Source organism: Chiloscyllium plagiosum, unplaced genomic scaffold (genome assembly GCF_037043375.1).
Source record: "Chiloscyllium plagiosum isolate Xiang-an unplaced genomic scaffold, Cpla_swu_hap1 HiC_scaffold_29, whole genome shotgun sequence".
Classification (NCBI taxonomy): domain Eukaryota; kingdom Metazoa; phylum Chordata; class Chondrichthyes; order Orectolobiformes; family Hemiscylliidae; genus Chiloscyllium; species Chiloscyllium plagiosum.
In genome coordinates this window covers 41,409,613-41,429,304 of record NW_028270167.1, presented here as the reverse complement: position 1 = coordinate 41,429,304, position 19,692 = coordinate 41,409,613, and positions in this window count along the sequence as shown.

Below are 19,692 nucleotides of genomic sequence, written 5' to 3'. Positions count from 1 at the left end.
AAACCTTTCCAAAGCTTCCACGTCCTTCCCATTATGCAGTGACCAGAACTGTACGCAATACTCCAAGTGCAGCTGCACCAGAGTTTTATACTGCTGCAGCATGACCTCATGACTCCAAAACTCAATCACTCTACCAATAAAAACTAACACACCGTAGGCCTTCCTAACAACCCTATCGACATTAGATTAGATTAGATTAGATTACTTACAGTGTGGGAACAGGCCCTTCGGCCCAACAAGTCCACACCGACCCGCCAAAGCGCATCCCACCCATACCCCTACATTTACCCCTTTAACCTAACACTACGGGCAATTTAGTATGGCCAATTCACCTGACCTGCACATCTTTGGACTGTGGGAGGAAACCGGAGCACCCGGAGGAAACCCACGCAGACACGGAGATAATGTGCAAACTCCACACAGTCAGTCGCCTGAGTCGGAAATTGAACCCGGGTCTCTGTTGCTGTGAGGCAGCAGTGCTAACCACTGTGCCACCGTGCCGCCCAAACTTTCAGGGATCTATATACATGAACACCGAGATCCCTCTGCTCATCTACATTACCATTAGCCCAGTACTCTGCATTCTTGTTACTCCTTCCAAAGTGAATCACTTCACATTTTTCTCCATTAAACTCCACTTGCCATCTCTCAGCCCAGCTCTACAGCTTATCTATGTCCCTCTGTAATCTACAACATCCTCAGGCACTATCCACAACTCTACCAACCTTAGTGTCATCCGCAAATTTACTAACCTGTCCTTTTATGCCCTCATCCAGGTCATTTATAAAAATGACAAACAGCAGTGGACCTAAAACAGATCCTTGTGGTACACCACTAGTAACCGAACTCCAGGATGAACATTTCCCATCTACCACCACCTTCTGTCTTCTTTCAGCTAGCCAATTTCTGATCCAAACTGCTAAATCACCCTCAATCCCATGCCTCTGCATTTTGTGCATAGCCTTTAGTGAGGAACCTTATTAACCGCCTTAATGAAATCCATATACAGCACATCAACTACTTTACCCTCATCCACCTGTTTGGTTACCTTCTCAAAGAACTCAATAAGGGTTATAAGGCACAACCTACCTTTCAGAAAACTGTGCTGGCTATCCCTAATCAACTTATTCCTATCAAGATGATTATAATTCCTATCTCTTATAACCTTTGCCAACAACGGAAGTAAGGCTCACTGGTCTATAATTACCAGGGTTGTATCAACTCCCCTTCTTGAACAAGGGAACAACATTTGCTATCCTCCAGTTTTCTGGCACTATTCCTGTACACAATGGTGACAGAAAGATCAAAGCCAAAAGCTCAGCAATCTCCTCCCTGCCTTCCCAGAGAATCCTAGGATAAATCCCATTTGGCCCAAGGGACTTATCTATTGTCACACTTGCCAGAATTGCGAACACCTCCTTCTTGTGAACCTCAATCCCGTCCAGTCTTGGAGCCTGGATCTCAGTATTCTCCTCGACAACATTGTCTTTTTGACATATGGGCTGCCCTGGATGGTGTAATTAATCTTGAATCTTATTGATGAACATAATAGTTGTATATTCAAAGAAGATCAATAGCCAAATGTCTACAGGATCAAAGGTAGGCATTGAGGTCAGAAACACCACGAGCATTTTAATTCAGAAATCATTGCAGGTTTCTTATGAGATTGTATACGGAGCCTTGAATAAGGTCTGGATGTCCTTAAATGCTTTGCAGTCAATTAAATACTTTTAGGACAAGTCACTATTATTATTCTATTCACTATTAGGGGAGGTAGAAGGGAAATTGCACAGCAAGACCATACAAACAGCAGTGTGACTGTGACCAGATAATTTTGCTTTAGTGATGTTTGCTAACTGATAAATAATGGAAGACAATGTTATAACCTCAGGAATTGTTTATGCCACCCCTGAGACGGCAGACAGAGTTAAGATGTAATTCCTATTTGTTCACCATGCTCTGCATTGCCTCTAGTGTCATAGGCTCTAGCAAGAAGAAGGCTTTTCTGTGAATCATGTCCACACTTATTCTGTACAGCAATACAGTCAGTCCCATTCCCTCATTCTATCTCCATAGCTACCACAGAGGGCTGTGGAATCTCAGTCATTAAACAAATTCAAAAGAAAGAGATTGATACATTTCTAGTTATTAATGACATCGGGAAATCTGGGATTGTGTGGGAATGTGGCGCTGAGATTGAAAATGGGTAAACAAGCTTGAAAGCCTGAATGACCTTCTCAGGCTTCGATGTTCCTCAACACTCACATCCTTCCTAAACTGCCGTGACCAGAACTGGACACAAAACTCCACTCATGGCCTAACAAGAAGTATACAAAATTCCGTGTAATGTTTGTCCTTACATTCTGCTTATTTAGAGTTCAAATTAGAATCTCCTTTATTGTCATGTGTACTCAAGTACAGGTGTACAGTGACAAGTTTTACAATGTCGCCTCTTTTGGCCCCAACTTAGGTACTAAGTAGCTAGGTACAGGTCTTAGATAAAAAAAAAGGAATGAGAAAGATAAATAGTTTACTTTACAGTGATTCATAGTATAAGTTAGAAATATGACCTAGTTAAAAGGACAGCTATTACAGTCAGATAAGTGAATTACAAATAAACATTACATTGCAGTAGCTCAGCACAGGGACTGACCGCCTGCACCAGACCCCAGTTCAACATAGGAACATAGAAACATAGGTGCAAGAGGGGCCATTCAGCCCTTCCAGCTTGCACCACCATTCAATACGATCATGGCTGGTCATGCTATCTCAATGTCCCATTCCCACCCTCTCCCGATATTCCCTGATCCCTTTCGCTCAAGGGCCAAGCCCAGCTCTCTCTTGAATATACCTAAAGAACTAGCCCCAAAAATTTCCCAAAGTAGAGAATTGTGCAGGTTCACAACTCTCTGAGTGAAGAAATTCTTGCTCATCTCAGTCCTAAACTGTTTACTTCTTAATCTTAGACTGTGACCCCTTATTCTGGACTTCCTCAACACTGGGAACATTCTTCCTGCATCTAGCCTGTCCCATCCCATCAGCATTTTATATGATGCTTATGAGATCCACCCTCATTCTTTTAAATTCCAGGGAATACAAGCCCAGTCGATCCAGTCTTTTCTCATATATCAGCCCGGCCATCCCGGGAATCAAGGTTGATTAACCTTTTCTTGGTTCCTTCAATAGCAAGAATGTCCTTCTTCAGCCTGGGAGACCAAGACTGCACACAAACGCAAGGTGTGGCCTCACCAAGGCCCTGTATAACTGCAGCAAGATATCCTTATTCCGATACTCAAATCTTCTCACTATGAAGGACTTTCCTCATCACCTGCATGTCAACCTTCAGTGACTTTCCATCAAGACACCCATGTTTCATTGCACCTCAACTTTCTTTAACTGTCACCATTCAGACAAGAATCTGCCTTCCTGATTTTGTGACCAAAATGGATAACTTCACATTTATCCACATTATATTGCATTTGTCAAGTATTTGTCCACTCAGCCAGTCCCTCGCAGCACAAACTGCCATCCAGTTTAGTGCCATCTGCAAATTTTGAGATATTGCATTCAATTCCTTTGTCTAAATCATTAAGGTATATTGTGAACAGCGGAGGTCCCAGCACTGAACCCTGCGGCACCCCACTCATCACTGCCTATCACTCTGAAAAGGACCCGTTTATTCCAACTCTCTCATTCCTGTCTGCCTATTAGTTCTCTGTACATGTCAAAATATTACCTCTGATAACATTGAGCTTTAATTTTCCTTACTAATCTCTTGCATGGAACCTTGTCAAAAGCCTTTTGAAAGTCCAGAGACACAGCATCTACTGATTCACTATTGCCTACTGAAATGTCATCCTCAAAAATTTCCAGAAGATTTATCAAGCAGGATTTCCCTTTAGGACCAATTCTGTCACCGCTTTCCAAATGCTCAGTTATTATATCCTTAATGATTGACTCCAGCATTTTCCCCACCACCAGCGTTAGGCTAACCAGCCGATCATTCCCTGTTTTCTCTCTCCCTGCTTTTTTAAAGAGTGGAGTTACAATAGATACCCTCCAGTCCAATGGATCTTTTGAATGCTGGAAAATGATCACCAAATAATCTGCTATTTCTAGGGCCACTTCCTTAAGTACTCTGGGATGCAGAGCATCATGCCCTGGGGACTTGTTGGGTTTCAATCCCATCAACTTCCCCAACACCATTTTCTGATTAATAAGTATTTCTTTGAGACAACAACCACCTATCATTTCAGTAAGCCTCCATCTGCTCTGCACCGGCTCTCAGATGCTCCAAGGTACGTTTTCTCCGGAACTTGTTTCCCCTTACTGGCCTCTACTCCAGACCTCAATTCCACGTGCCAGTCTTCACTCCAGGACTCGATTCCACACACCAGCCCCCGCTCTGGGACTGTTTCCCTGCACCAGACCCCGCTCTGGGACTATTTCCCTGCACCAGCACCCGCTCTGGGACTGTTTCCCTGCACTAGCCTCTACTCTGGGACTGTTTCCCTGCACCAGACCCTGCTCTGGGACTGTTTCCCTGCACCAGCCCCCACGCTGGGACTGTTTTCCTGCACCAGACCCCGCTCTGGGACTGTTTCCCTGTACCAGCCCCCACGCTGGGACTGTTTTCCTGCACCAGACCCCGCTCTGGGACTGTTTCCCTGCACCATTCCCCACTCTGGGACTGTTTCCCTGCACCAGCCCCCACTCTGAGACTGTTTCCCTGCACCATTCCTCGTATGTCCTCCACTGTGAAGACCAATACATAATGTCTGTTCAATGCCTTAGAGGAGCAGGAAAATCGATGTTTTGGGCAAAAGCTCTTCATCAGGAATAGAGGCAGAGTGCCTGAAGGGTGGAGCATCTGCAGTCATTGTTTTTACCCGTTCAATGCCTCGGCCATTTCATCATATCCCATAACTAAATTTCCCTTCTCATCCTCTAAAGGGTCACATTTTATACATTTATAGAAACATTTGCTATCTGTCTTTATATTCTGTGCGAATTTTTTCTCATGTCCCGTCTTACTTTTCTTTGTAGCTCTTTTCGTTGCTTTCTGTTGACCTTTAAAGGTTTCCTAATCTTCTAGTTTCATGCTGTTTTTGCCCACTTTATATGCTTCTCATTCAATTTGATAGCGTCCCTTATTTCCTTAGACATTTATGGCAGATTGCCCCTTTTCTTACAGTCCTTCCTTTTCCCTGGAATATGATTTTGGTGAGCACTTTGAAAATTTGCTTTGAAAGTCCTTCACTGCTCATCGATTGTCCCACCATAAAACCTTTCTTTCCATTCTACTCTAGCCAAGTCCTCCCTCATTCTATTGTAGTCCCCCCTGTTCAAGATATGTAGATACTTTGTTCAGGGGTAATGTGGGAAAAGATCTGCCACCCTGTCTACCCATAGTAGGCCTACGCAGAACATAGGAAAGCAAACTTGGCCAAGCTATACCAGAAACACCCAGAATGCCTCAGCAGTGACCAAACAGGCTGACAAGTGTACAAGATTTCTATAAAATCTGGCTTCATCCTCAGCTCGAGGAAGAGAATTCTTGGCTACCTGGACAGACTGTCTGTGCTGTTTCAACTTAGTCAGTTTCTCTTCCGCGATATCACTGTACTAATAAACTGTTTTTCAATTTCATTTCAAACTGTGCATTGTGATCTCTAATTTATTGGGCTAATTTCTCCAACGGGTAAATATAGAATAATTGGGTAGGGGAATGGATCTGGGTGGGTTACTCGTTGGAGGGTTTGTGTGGACTTGTTGGGCCAAAGGGCCTGTTTCCACACTGTAAGGATTCTATAAAAAATGTCCTACTGACCACCTTATTTATCCTTTTCACGAGAACACTGGTTCCAGATCAGTTCAGGCGGAGACCATCTGCCTGGTACAGATCTGCCCGGTTCCAAACTGATGCCAATGCCCCATGAAATGGAACCCCTCCTTCCCACACCACATATGTTGCTATGTATTTACTTCCCTAATTTTCTTATCCTAAGCCAAATTGCACGTGACTCGGGCAGTAACCCGGAGATTATGACTTTGGAGGACCTGTTCCTTAATTTCGTTCCTAGTGCTTGATAATCCTTAAACAGGTCCTCCTTCTTTGCCTTGCCTGTGTTGTTTGTCCCAATGTGGACCACAACAACTGGATCCTCCCACTCCCACTCCAATATCATTTCAAGCCAGTCAAAGTTGTCCTGCATCCTGGCAAGAGAAAACAAAAGAATAGGCAGGGCTGGAGGGTTCTATTCTGCCGTCATCTTATTTTAACATGCCTTGAGATACCATCCGTTCTGCTAAGCATTCTCTTAATATGTTCTGCAATCTTCAAAGATCAACAATGACATGTCCCACTGTCCCTGCAGGTTGCTTAGGATTACCATGAAGCTTATGTTGCCAAAATGCATCACCTCATACTTTTCTGTATTAGATTCCATCAAGTCAGTAAGGCAAAGTTCCCCATGGCAAACTGGTTAGTAAGGTTAGATCGCATGAAATACAGGGAGAACTAGTCATTTGGATACTGAATTGGCTCGAAGGTAGAAGACAGAGGGTAGTGGAGGAGTGTTATTTTTCAGACTGGACTGTGACCAGTGATATGCCACAAGGATCAGTGCTGGGTCCACTGCTTTTTGTCATTTATATAAACGGTTTGGCTGTGAATAAGGGAGGTATAGTTAGTAAGTTTGCAGAAGACACCAAAGTTGAAGATGTAGTGGACAGCGAAGAAGGCTACCTCAGATTATAATGGGATCATGGTCAGATGGGCCAATGGGCTGAGAAGTGGCAGGTGGAGTTTAGTTTAGATAAATGTGAGGTGCTGCATTTTGGAAAGACAAATCTTAGCAGGACTTAAACACTTAATGGGAAGGTCCTGGGGAATGTTGCTGAACAAAGAAACCTTGGAGTGCAGGTTCATAGTTCCTTGAAAGTGGAATCCCAGGTAGACAGAATTGTGAAAAAGGCATTTGCTATGCTTGTATTTACTGGTCAGTGCATTGAGTATAGGAGTTGGAGGGTCATGCTGTGGCTGTACACTTGGTTGGGCCACTTTTGGAATACTGTGTGCTGTTCTAGTCTCCCTCCTATTGGAAAGATTTTCTGAAACATGAAAGGGTTTGGAAAACATTTATGAGGATGTTGCCAGGGTTGTAGGGTTTGAGCAAAAGGGAGAGGCTGAATAGGCTGGGGCTATTTTCTCTGGAGCATCAGACGCTGAGGGATGACCTTATCGAGGTTTATGAAATCATGAAGTGAATGGACAGGGTAAATAGATAAGGTCTTTTCCCTGGGGTGGGCAAGTCCAAAACTAGAGGGCACAGATTTACGGCAAGATGGGAAAGATTTAAATGGGATCTAAAGGCAACTTTTTCACGCAGAGGGTAGTGCATGTATGGAATGAGCTGCCAGAGGAAGTGGTAGAGGCTGGTACAATTGCAACATTTAAAAGAATGTATGATTTGGAAGGGTTTAGAGGGATATGGGCCAAATACTGGTAAATGGGACTAGATTAATTTAGGATACCTGGTCGGCATGGACGAGTTGGATTCTACGATTCTAAATATATATCTACCTATTCTGCGAGCCTGTCCATACCTGTTGCAGTTCATTTACATGATTCTCACTGTGTGCAATTTTTCCCAGTTTAGTATAATTATGAATTATGATATTTTACTTAATATTCCAAGATCCAAAAGCAAAATCGTATGCATATTCCAAAATAGCCATTGTCCCAACTCTGACTCCTGGGGGTACATCACTGCCATCCTTCAGCCTGAAAATTTGCCATTTACCATGATTTGTTGTTTCCATATTGGTCTACAAACCAATTTTACATATTGGTATGGAACATAGAAGTTAGAAGCAGTAGACTATTAAACACCTTGTGCGTGCTCTGGCATTCAATACGATCATGCTGATCAGACTAATCCATATTCCCACCTATCCCTGATAACATTTCACCCCCTTGCTTATCAAAAAACTATCTCTGCCTTACGTATATTCAAGTTGCCATTGACCTTCCTGTAAGCCTCTATTTTCATGTAGTACTTTGTCAAATGTTTTTCTTAAATCCATAGACAACCTCCAGTGCAGTCCCATCAACAACCTTCTCTTGCTGCTCTCATCAAAATGTTTAATTAGACTATTCTTTTACAAACTCATTTTTACTTTGCTTAATTTACACAAACCTCTCCAAGTGAATGTTGATTTATCTAATTTCCTCCCTCACACTGTGGCAATGTGGTGTGTCTACACCAGATGGACTCCAACAGTTTAAGGAAACCCATCGCCGCCACCATCCTAGGGAAAGGCAATAAATGCTGGCACAGCAAACAAAGCTCACACCCCTCTCTTATCCACAACTGATGTCAAACTGAGTAGCCTGTTCTTGTGGCCTTTCTTAAGTAAGGATGCCCCACTTATCACTCTCCAGACCTCAGGCACCTCCCCAACCCAATCTTCAGAAGTCTGGAAGATTAATGTTTGCCATGATCCAGGTTCCCTTTTGTTCATATGTTGGCACTATTTTTGATGGTGAGAATTCTATACTGGGGAAACCAGAGTAATGGATTCAAAGATCTGGCATTGCTGACTGTGCTGGTTTGGATTCAATTCAGGCATGTATCAGCCTGAATGAAACACAATGTACACACCCCATTGTTTGTGGAACAGAAATACAGCTTGCCAAAGGCAATCAACAAATTTGTAATGGCAGAAGCTGTTAGATTAACAGTTTGTGCAATACATCAAATACTTGCTGACAGTTTATGACGCTGTGCAGATTCTGGGTTACCACAGGTCATTTCAGATCCCAAGATGATTACAGACAGCCATTCTTATATCTCCCCTGTTACAGCCCGTCAAAGTGAGGGTTGTTTGTAGTTTGAGGGGAATGACATAAACATGAAGGAAAACCATTATTAAAACTATGTTCCTGGCACCTGGGCAACACAATTTCAACAGTTGAATTCTAAGTGAAACAGAAGCAGGCAGACTCCATGCTGTGAATCCCATTCAGTATCAACAGTGAATGCCTGGTGGCAAACTGATCCAAGTTAAGAATGCAGCCTATGGACTGCAATATGTTCCAGTCACAGAGAGTGATCTAGTGTAATGAGCAGAAGAGAACTTTGAAACACTGCTCTCAGACAAGGTCTTCCCAGCATGACTCAGAAAGACAAAGAGCAGTATCCAATCAACGGTCTAAGTTATATCAAAATAATTCAGCTCTGGACTAATAAGAAGTTCTGGCCAAGTGCTAGATACAGAGTTAAACTCTCTCTTGATTTAAGATTAGGGGTTATCCTTTTAGAACCAAGGTGAAGCATAGGTTGCTCTCAGAAGATTGCATGACTTTGGAATTCTTTGCCTTAACAATGCTTTTTTTTCTATATTCACTCACAGGACGTGGGCATCTCTGGCTCGGCAAGCATTTATTGCCCATCCATAATTGCCCAGAGAGCAGCTAAGAGTCAACCACATTGCAGTGTGTCTGGAGTCACATGTAGGCCAGACCAGGTAAGGATAGCAGATTTCCTTCCCTAAAGGATATTCATCAACCAGGTGAGTTTTTGCGACAATCAACAATGGTTTGATGATCATCATTTAGACCCTTAATTCTGAAGATTCTCTATTGCCATGGTAAGATTTGGAACCAGCTTCCAGAAAACTAGCTGAGGTTCTGGATTAGCAGGGGAGAAGTAATGCCACTAGGCCTTCACTTCCTCCCAAATGCTAGGCTATTAATTGATTCATGCATAAATGTCTTAGTTTGCTATGTGTCCATGTGACCTATGTTCGATTAGGGTATGCAGAATGACAACTTGTTTGCCTTTGAAGATTGCATGCACGGAGAATCCTAGATTTTTCAGAAACATGAGAATAACATGCTGTCTAGAGGATCTGTTTGTTGTGTTCAGACCACTCTCTGGCAATGATCTGCTTGAGCTGTTGTAACTGGGCATAATGTTTTGTAGATTGATGAATATGCTCTGCTTAACTGCGACTTGGGGGTGGGGGTGGTGCAGGAGTAATGCCACTGACCTGGTGATCCAGAGTCCTAGGCTAATGTCATGAAATATGAGCTCAAATCCCACCACAGCAATGGTGAAATTGAATTCAGTAAAAATCTGGAATAAAAAGCTAGTCTAATGGTAACCGTGTAATTGCTGATAATTGTCAGGAAAAGTCATCTTGCCCTTAAAGAAATGAATCTGCTATCTTATCTCGTTTGGTCAAAACCTCATTCCAGATCCACAGCAATGTCATTGATTCTCAATTGCTCTTTGGCAATTAAAATTGATAATAAATGTTGGCCTAGCTAGTGACACAGACATCCCATGAACTGATTCTTAAACATTTTATGTAATTGATGTTGCAGTTTGGGTTTGAGGCAATGGGATTGATCCCTTATGAACCTTAAGAATATGTCAATCTGTGTATAGTAGCAAATCAAAAGTAGAAGGTCCATCTCCTTCAAAGATGCCTAAGTTCCAGGTGTCAATTCGAAGGATTCATATTGACGCTTCAGACAAATAATACCAATGGTTGCGATGTCAGACACATTGTAAGTAGTTTGTTTATCATGTGTTCTTAGAATGGGAGTTCAAATCCCACCATGGCAAAGGTAAAATGGAATTCAGTAAAAATCTGCAATAAAAAGCTAGCCACAGACTGCCAGTTTCCTGAGCACATCTCATGTAAACTGCAGAAAGGGATGATATTTGCACTGGTACCAGTGTCAATCTTGGCATATTTGATGCATATCACCTGAATGCAGGTAAAGGCCTTCAGCCTTTCTGATGCATTCATGTTTATAACATGTACCATCTGACTGGGGTCTGCAGAATGTAATGTTGTGCTAACCTTTGTTTATATTCTTATGTGCCATCAATGAAACATTGGAAACTACTTTCACATTGTTCCTTGGTTGTTCGTCACACACTTCTGTTGAGCTTCATAGAGTCATAGAGACATGCAGCACGGAGACAGAACCTTCAGTCCAACCAGTCTATGCTGAACATAATCCCAAACTAACTAGTCTCACCTGCCTGCTCCTGGCCCATATCCCCCCAAACCTTTCCTATTCATGTATCCATCCAAATGCCATTTGAATGTTGTAGTTGTACCCGCATCCACCACTTCCTCAAAAAGTTCATTCCACACACGAACACTCTATGTACAAAATTTGCCCCTTATGTCTTTTTAGAATCTCTGTCCTCTCACCTTAAAAATATGTCCCAAGTTTTGAAATTCCCCATCCTGGGGAAAAGATAACTACCATCAACTGATCCATACCTCTCATTATTTTATAAACTTCTATCAGGTCACCTCTCAACCTCCTATACACCAGGAAAAAAGGCTCAGGCTGTCTAGCCTTTCTTTATAATTTAACTTTCCATACCTGACAATATCCTAGTAAATCTTTTCTGAACCGTCTCCAGCTTGACAATATCCTTCCTATAACTGAACTGGACACAGTATTCCAGAAGAGGCCTCACCAATATCCTGTACTACCTCAACAGAAGTTTCCAACTCCTTTATTCAAAAGACTGAGCAATGAAGGCAAGTACGCCAAACACCTTTTTAACCACCTTGTTTACATGTGATGCAAACTTTAAAGAATTATATTCCTGCACCCTTAGGTTTCTCTGTTCTACAACACTGCCCAAGGCCCTACCATTAATTGCAGAATCCTTTTCCCTGTTTGTAGTACCAAAATGCAATGACTCACATTTATCCAGACTGAAATCCATCTGCCATTTTTTTCAGCCATTGACCCATTTATCAAGATCCCTTTATAATCTTAGAAACCCTTCTTCATTGTCTACTACGCCACCAATTTTGGTGTCATCTGCAAACTTACTAACCATTCCTTGCATATTCTTATTCAAATCATTTATATAAATGACAAACAGAAGAGGATGCAGAACCCATCCCTGTAGAACAGCGTTGGTCACAAGCCTCCAATCCAAAAAGCAGCCCTTCACCATTACTCTCTGTCTCCTGACGTTAATCCAATTATGTATCTAATTGGCAAGCTCACCCTGAATCCCATTGATCTAACTTGTACCTGGTCAAAGGCTTTACTAACATCCAAATAAACAACTGTTGCACTTCCTCTTGGCAATTGGACATCTTACACATTTTGGTCCAAAACTTACATAGCTTACATATGTCACAAAATGCGAGACACAGTCTTGACGGGTAAGACAAGCTATACATCATGCACGATTTGGATGTTACACAGAATCTGTTGACAGCTGCAATATATGTTTCAGATGCACTTGAAGATGCTAATGGCCTGCTGCAATTATGTTCTATTAGAGCTTCTTCTAATAGAGCATGAATGGTGTAATCATTAGCTTTTTCAAGGAACCTTTCACCTATGCTAGCTTTGATGAAATCACATTCTGTACCTTTATATTATCATCTGCCAATGAATCAGTCAGAATGAGCAACAGTTGAGCTGTTGTCAGTGTGACATAAACTCAAGCCTGATGTTAACTCAGTCTTTAAGTTGATCATCTAAAATTGGCAAATTTTGTCAAGATCTTTGTGGTCATCACAAGGAATACTAGAAGCTTTATTCTCTTTACAGTGCTCAAAGCAAAAAGACATTTGACTGCCTGTCATTCTTTGTAACTGCTGATCCATTAAGATTTATCTTTAAATAACTGACATTCTTGCACATTCTCCCCGTATCTGCGTGGGTTTCCTCTGGGTGCTCCGGTTTCGTCCCACAGTTCAAAGATGTGCAGGTCAGGTGGATTGGCCATGTTAAATTGCCCGTAGTGTCAGATGCATTAGTCAGAGGGAAATGGGTCTGGGTGGGTTACTCTTTGGAGAGTCGGTGTGGACTGGTTGGGCCAAAGGGCCTGTTTCCACACGGTAGGGAATCTAAAAAAAAATTCTGACAGATCTCAAAGCCTGCAATTTATCTTTTAAAATGTCATTAAGGAGGGATCCAAGATGGCAGCAATCTAGGAGGATAACGTTGCAGAGCTCCACATCGCAGCACAAGTGGGACAAACTTTTAACCCGCCGAACCCAGACCATCATGAAATCCTGGGACTCTAGAAAGGTCCAGGAATCCCAGAAAAATGTAGAAAATCAACTTACCCGGGTTTTCGCCATCCAGGGATGCCGAAGAAGGGAGGGGGAGCACTTGCGGTTGGACCCGCAGTCGCCTGCAAGATCCTCGGACTCGATTACCTACCAGGCCCTGGTGAAGGAGCCTCGTGAAATCTCGTGAGATGCTGGGAAAGCAGATTGAGGAGAAGCTGGCCCCGATCTCTCTCAAGCTGCAGAATCATGAACAGCAGCTGGGAGACCTGGAAAAAAGGATGGATGAGGTTGAGCACAGAGTCACAGTGGTGGAAGCTGATGCCAGTTCCTCCAAGGATAGGATCCAAGCCCTGGAGACGCAGGTCCATAATTTGTGTGACCATGTGGATGATCTGGAGAACAGGGGGTCAGAGAAAAAAACATTCCAATCATCAATCTCCCAGAGGGTAAGGTAGGTGATCGGCCAGCAGAATTGATTGAGGACTGGTTGCCAAAACTCCTTAACTTGGAGGCTGGAATGAGAGGCTTGAAGATCGAGAGGGATCACTGGATCACGGCGCAGAGGTCAAGTCGGATCAATATCCTCATCTTCTCTTGGTGCAGTTTCATTATTATAGAGATAAGGAGAGAATTGTGGAAGCTTCCAGAATCCAGGGGAAGGATCCGAAGGCCCTAATTTACGAGGGCTATAAGATCATGTTCTCCCAAGAGTTCTCAGCAGTGGGTGATCCAGAAAAGAAAATCCTGTGATGGTGTCAAGAGAAGACAGAGGGAACTTGGGATCCAGTATTTGATAAGTCAGAGAAGGCAAAAGACTTTGTGGACAAATTAACCTAATCTGACTAATTTAGTATGTACACATAGTAGTGTTGTTTGGGCATGTCTTTGTTTTTTCTTTAAAAAACAGAGGAAGATTAGTTGGAGCTTTCTTCTCCTTTTTTAATTGGTAAGAATCTAGTTTAAACTATGTTTGGCAGCGGTTGATTACCTTTTTCTTCAAAATTTCTTTATTCACATTGCTATCCCATAGTGTATTTTCTTTCTTTTCTGCTTGTGTTTGCGATGCAGCTCATCTGGTTGGGATGGCTAGATGCCTACTGTGGGCAGCAGGGTGGGAAATTGGGTTTTAGGATGGGTAGTTGCCCCCTTTGGGCAGGGAGTGGGTTCCCCTATTCAGTTACTAGAGTGTGTTAAAGACACACACGGGAGGTTTGTAATTCTCAAAGCCCTGGTAAACGGGGAAGAATATGGTGTTTTAAGTGTTTATTACCCTCTGGCCCATCCCCTCAAATTTTTGGTGGATGCATTCTCTAAAGTGATCAGTCTCGAGTCCCAGCATATCATTATAGGGGGAGATTTTAATTGTCTCATGGATCCTACAGTAGACAGATTGCCCAAAGATCCCTCAATACCCTCTGTACAAACTAAACAATTAGTGGATCTGAGTGTGGAGTTAGGGTTGGTGGATATCTAGAGGCGTCTCCACCATACACTCAGGGATTTTATGTTTTTTGCCAATCCACACAGATGTCACACCAAGACCGAGTTTTTTATGACCCCCGTGGCAACCCTGGGCTTGGTGGCATCTTGTATAGTTGGTTACATTACCATCTCCGATTATGCTCCAGTGTACCTGTTGGTTAAGATTAAGGACATCAGAGTGGGTCCAAGGCACTGGAGAATGGATCTCTTCATTCTCTAGAGAATTATGGGCATTCCTAGACATTAACTCAGGTTTGGTTAGTAGCCCATCCGTCCTTTGGAAACCTGCCAAAACCTATGCCGGGGGTTAGTCACTTCCTACTCTGCCAACTTCAGCGTGGAAAGGCGCCCAGTCCTGATGGACTTCCCAGTGAATTCTACAAGGAATTTATAAACATATCGTCAGGCCCAATGTTCTATGTTTAATGACTCATAGCCAGGCTTGTCTCCCACCAGCTCTGAGAGAGGCCAATATTTGCTTATTCTTAAGGTCCAGAAAACACTCTCCCCTGAGCCACTCTCCCCTACATCAGTCATCGCGGAAATGACTGCCAGTCTACTCCGACCCTTGGCATCATGGTAGCCCACAAATCCCCAACACACTAAAACAGCAGCTAATGAACTGGAAAGACCCTAAACAAACAACAAGCAAAACTAATGTCATTTACAAAATACCTTGCAAAAACTGTAACAAACACTACATTGGACAAACAGGCAGAAAACTAGCCACCAGGATACATGAACACCAACTAACCACAAAAAAGACATGACCCTCTCTCACTAGTATCCTCAAATATGGATGAGGAAGGACACCACTTCGACTGAGACAACACATCCATCCTAGGACAAGTCAAACAAAGACACACACGAGAATTCTTAGAGGCATGGCAGTCCAATCGGAATTCTATCAACAACCACATTGAGTTAGATCCCATCTACCACCCCCTGATAAAAGTAACAGGAAGTGACTTCATCACAGGAAATTACATCACCAACCCAAAGAAACCCAAACATTTCAATTGAAAGCAGAAATTTTCAGCATTGCCTCACCTGAGGCCCACTGAAGATGTTACCTAGTAGGGTAACAAAACGTTTGGAAATGAACCTTGCAGCTCAGCGAGCAAACCTACATCCAAAACCTCAATCTGAGCTACAAATCTTCTCAAAACTCACTAATATAGAGAAATGTTTTTCTGTGTTTTTAAACACAATTTTCTTCTTTAAGATTTTAGATCTGTCCTCTCAGGGCCATTTAAAGCTTCCATTTTTTTTAATTGGGTCAGTGGAACTTTGTATTGTTTTTACCTCCATGAAGACAGAAAGAGACAGAGACCTCACTGTGCTTCACTACAGCTTTTGTGTCCTTTAATTTTGGTTCGAATTGTTAACATTCAGTTTTGAACTACACCATCTTCCAAGATGGCGATGGTGGTGTGGGCAGTGGGCTCAGCCACTCAAGGGCATCATGCACTGGAGCTGGCTGCATCCGCCCTATCTCACACATCTGCATTGTTCGGTGCCAAGACAGCTTTGTTCCATGGGTGAATTAATTGGAGCCAGAGTCTGTGTAGCCCTAGATCAATGGCTGTCTCTGGCACTGAGGTCACAGAAACTTTAGCGTGGCAATGAAGGAGCACAGGGAGCTAGTACCCTGTTGACCAATGACCAGCGGCAGCATCGATGACAGGGCAAGGAGTATGAGACCAGGTTCATGGCTCCAGCATGGATGTGTGGTTGTGTGGAAGTTGCAGCAATGGTGGAGGTGGGCTGTGATGAAGACCTTGGAGCCCATTATAGAGATCCAAGCCAATGTCAAGCAGCAAACTGTAAAGCAGCAGGGGGTAACAAGAAGAGGGAGAGATGAACTCTATTGCAGTAAAATATTCAGTGATTCAAGATGGCGTCAGAGCATGGTAACACCTTGCATTTTGAACATGAAAGTTCACTTTTCAGTGTAACTCTAAATCTAAATCTTCATGATTAATAATGACTCTTTGGAAAAAAACTTTTCATAACAGCATGGTGGCACAGTGGTTAGCACTGTCTCACAGCGACAGGGTCCTAGCTTCAATTTCTCCCTCAGGTGACTGTCTGTGTGGAGTTTGCACACTCTCCCTGTGTCTTTGTGGTTTCCTCCAGATGCTCTAGTTTCCTCCCGCAGTCCAAAGATGTGCAAGTTAGGTGGATTGGCCACATTAAAGTGCCCATAGTGTTCAGGGATATGCAGGCTGGGTCAATTAACTGTGGGTCAGAGGGTCAGTGTGGAATCGATGGGCTGAATGGTCTGGTTCCACACTGCAGGGATTCTACAATTCAAACTGTCACGTTGCTGTCACTTTTTCCGCTTAAAACATCCACTTATCATCACTCACTCTCTGCCATGATTAGCTGTTAATTCCTGATTACTGCCATTATGGGCGGCATTGTGGCACAGTGGTTAGCACTGCTGCCTCACAGCGCCAGAGACCCGGGTTCAATTCCCGACTCAGGCGACTGACTGTGTGGAGTTTGCACATTCTCCCCGTGTCTGCGTGGGTTTCCTCCGGGTGCTCCGGTTTCCTCCCACAGTCCAAAGATGTGCAGGTCAGGTGAATTGGCCATGCTAAATTGCTCGTAGTGTTAAGTTAAAGGGGTAAATGTAGGGGTATGGGTGGGTTGCGCTTCGGCGGATTGGTGTGGACCTGTTGGGCCGAAGGGCCTGTTTCCACACAGTAAGTAATCTAATCTAATTATGTTGTGCCAACACAACATATATCTGTCACAGGTAGTTAGGTGCTAATGAGGTAGATGTCATGAGGTTTATTTATAAAACCAACTGTTCACAAGGCTACAATACCAAATAATCTAGGGTCTGTGCTTACTGATGTTACTCTACATCACACACACGACTGGCTGACCACGCTAATTTCATTGCCCAAATCACGTAACTGAAGGTGAAATGGGTACCTTTTTACTGAAATGTCAGATGTCATGACATCATGTAACTCTTTTAAATGTACAAGCCTGTCTAGTCTAGAATCTATGTCATAATACAACACGACAGCTCGGAGGGAACCCTTCGGTCCATGATGTCGATATCAGTGCTTTTAAACAGCTATTTTATTAGCTCCACATCCGGCTCATTTCCCAAAACCCTGCAATATTTTGCCTTCAAGTATTCATTTTATTCCCAATTGAATTGGGTTATTGCTGAAATTGCTTTATCACCTTTCCTGTGGCATGTTCCACACTGTGTCATTGTTTTTCCTCATGTCACTACAGAGTGTTTTCTTAATAATTTTCAAGTCTTGCAATCCTTGTTCCATTTTACTAAGTCTCCCTGCACTGTCTCTGAAGCTTTATCATGCTCTTGTACTCTATTCCTCTATTAATAAAGTCAAGGACCTCCTCACTGATTTAAAAAGTCTTTCTCAATTTGTCATAGATTTGTGTACATAGCTCACCTGGTCTCTGTTTGTGCATCTCTTTTAAAATTGTACCACTTTAATTATGTTGCTTCTTTGCATTCTTCATATTAAAATATATTATTTTATAGTCTTCTGTTCGTCAGCTATATTTATGTCCATATCACCAGCCTGTCTGTTATAAAACAACTTATTGTTTAACTTCTTTTCCCCAAGCAGATTGTGACTTTTAAATTTGAAATAATGTTCGGTGTCTTCCAGTTTAGGTTGTTTTTATATATCACCAAGAGCAGCAATCAGAATACTGTTGTTGGGAATATGACTGAGCCATGATTTTATTAGAACATAGAACATTACAGCTCAGTACAGGACCACACTGTGAAACCAACCTGAAGCCCATCTAATCAACACAATTCCATTCTCGTCCATATGCCTATCCAATGACCATTTAAATGCCTGTAAAGTTGGTGAGTCTACAACACTTGCAGGCAATGTGTTCCACGTCCCTACTACTCTCTGAGTAAAGAAACTACTTCTGACATCTGTCCTATATCTATCACTCCTCAATTTAAAGCTATGTCTCCTTGTGTTATCCATCACCATCCGAGGAAAAAGGCTCTCACTGTCCAACCTGTCTAACCCTCTGATTATCTTATATGTCTCTCTTAAGTAACCTCTCAACCTTCTTCTCTCTAAAACAAACTCAAGTCCCTCAGCTTTTCCTCATAAGACCTTCTCTCCATACCAGGCAACAACCTGGTAAATCTCCTCGGAACCCTTTCCATAGCTTCCACATCCTTCCTATAATGCGGTGACGAGAACTGTACGCAATACTCCAAGTGCAGCCGCAGCAGAATTTTATACAGTTGCAGCATGACCTCATGGTTCCAAAACTCAATCGCTCTACCAATAAAAGCTAGCACACTGTATGCCTTCTTAACAACCTATCAAGCTGCGTGACAACTTTTAGGGATCTATGTACAAGGACACCAAGATCTCTCTGCTCATCTACATTACCAAGAATCTTACCATTTGCCCAGTACTCTGCATTCCTGTTTCTCCTTCAAAGTGAATCACCTCACACTTTCCTGCATTAAACTCAATTTGCCACCTCTCAGCCCAGCTCTGCAGCTTATCTATGTCCCTCTTTAACCTATAACATTCTTCGGCACTCTACTGACATTAGTATCATTTGCAAATGTACTAACCCATCCTCTATGTCCTCATCCAGGTCATTTGTAAAAATGACAAATAGCACTGGCTCCAAAACAGATCCTTGCAGTACACCATTGGTAACTGAACACCAGGATGAATATTTCCCATCAACCACCATCTTCTTTCAGCTAACCAATTTCTGAACCAAACGGCTAAATTATCCTCAATCCCATTCCTCTTTACTTTGTGCAGTAGCCTACCATGGGGAGCCTTACTGAACACCTTACTGAAGTCCATATACATCACAACAACCACTTTCCCCTCATCCACTTATTTGGTCATCTTCTCAAAGAATTCAATAAGGTTTGTGAGGCATGACTACCCTTCACAAAACCATGTTGACTATCCCGAATCAATTTATTGCGATTGAGATGATTATAAATCCTATCTCTTACAACCTTTTCCAACATGTTATCCACAACCAAAGTAAGGCTCACTGGTCTATAATTATCATGGTTGTCTCTACTCCCCTTCTTGAACAAGGGAGCCACATTTGCTATCCTCCAGTCGT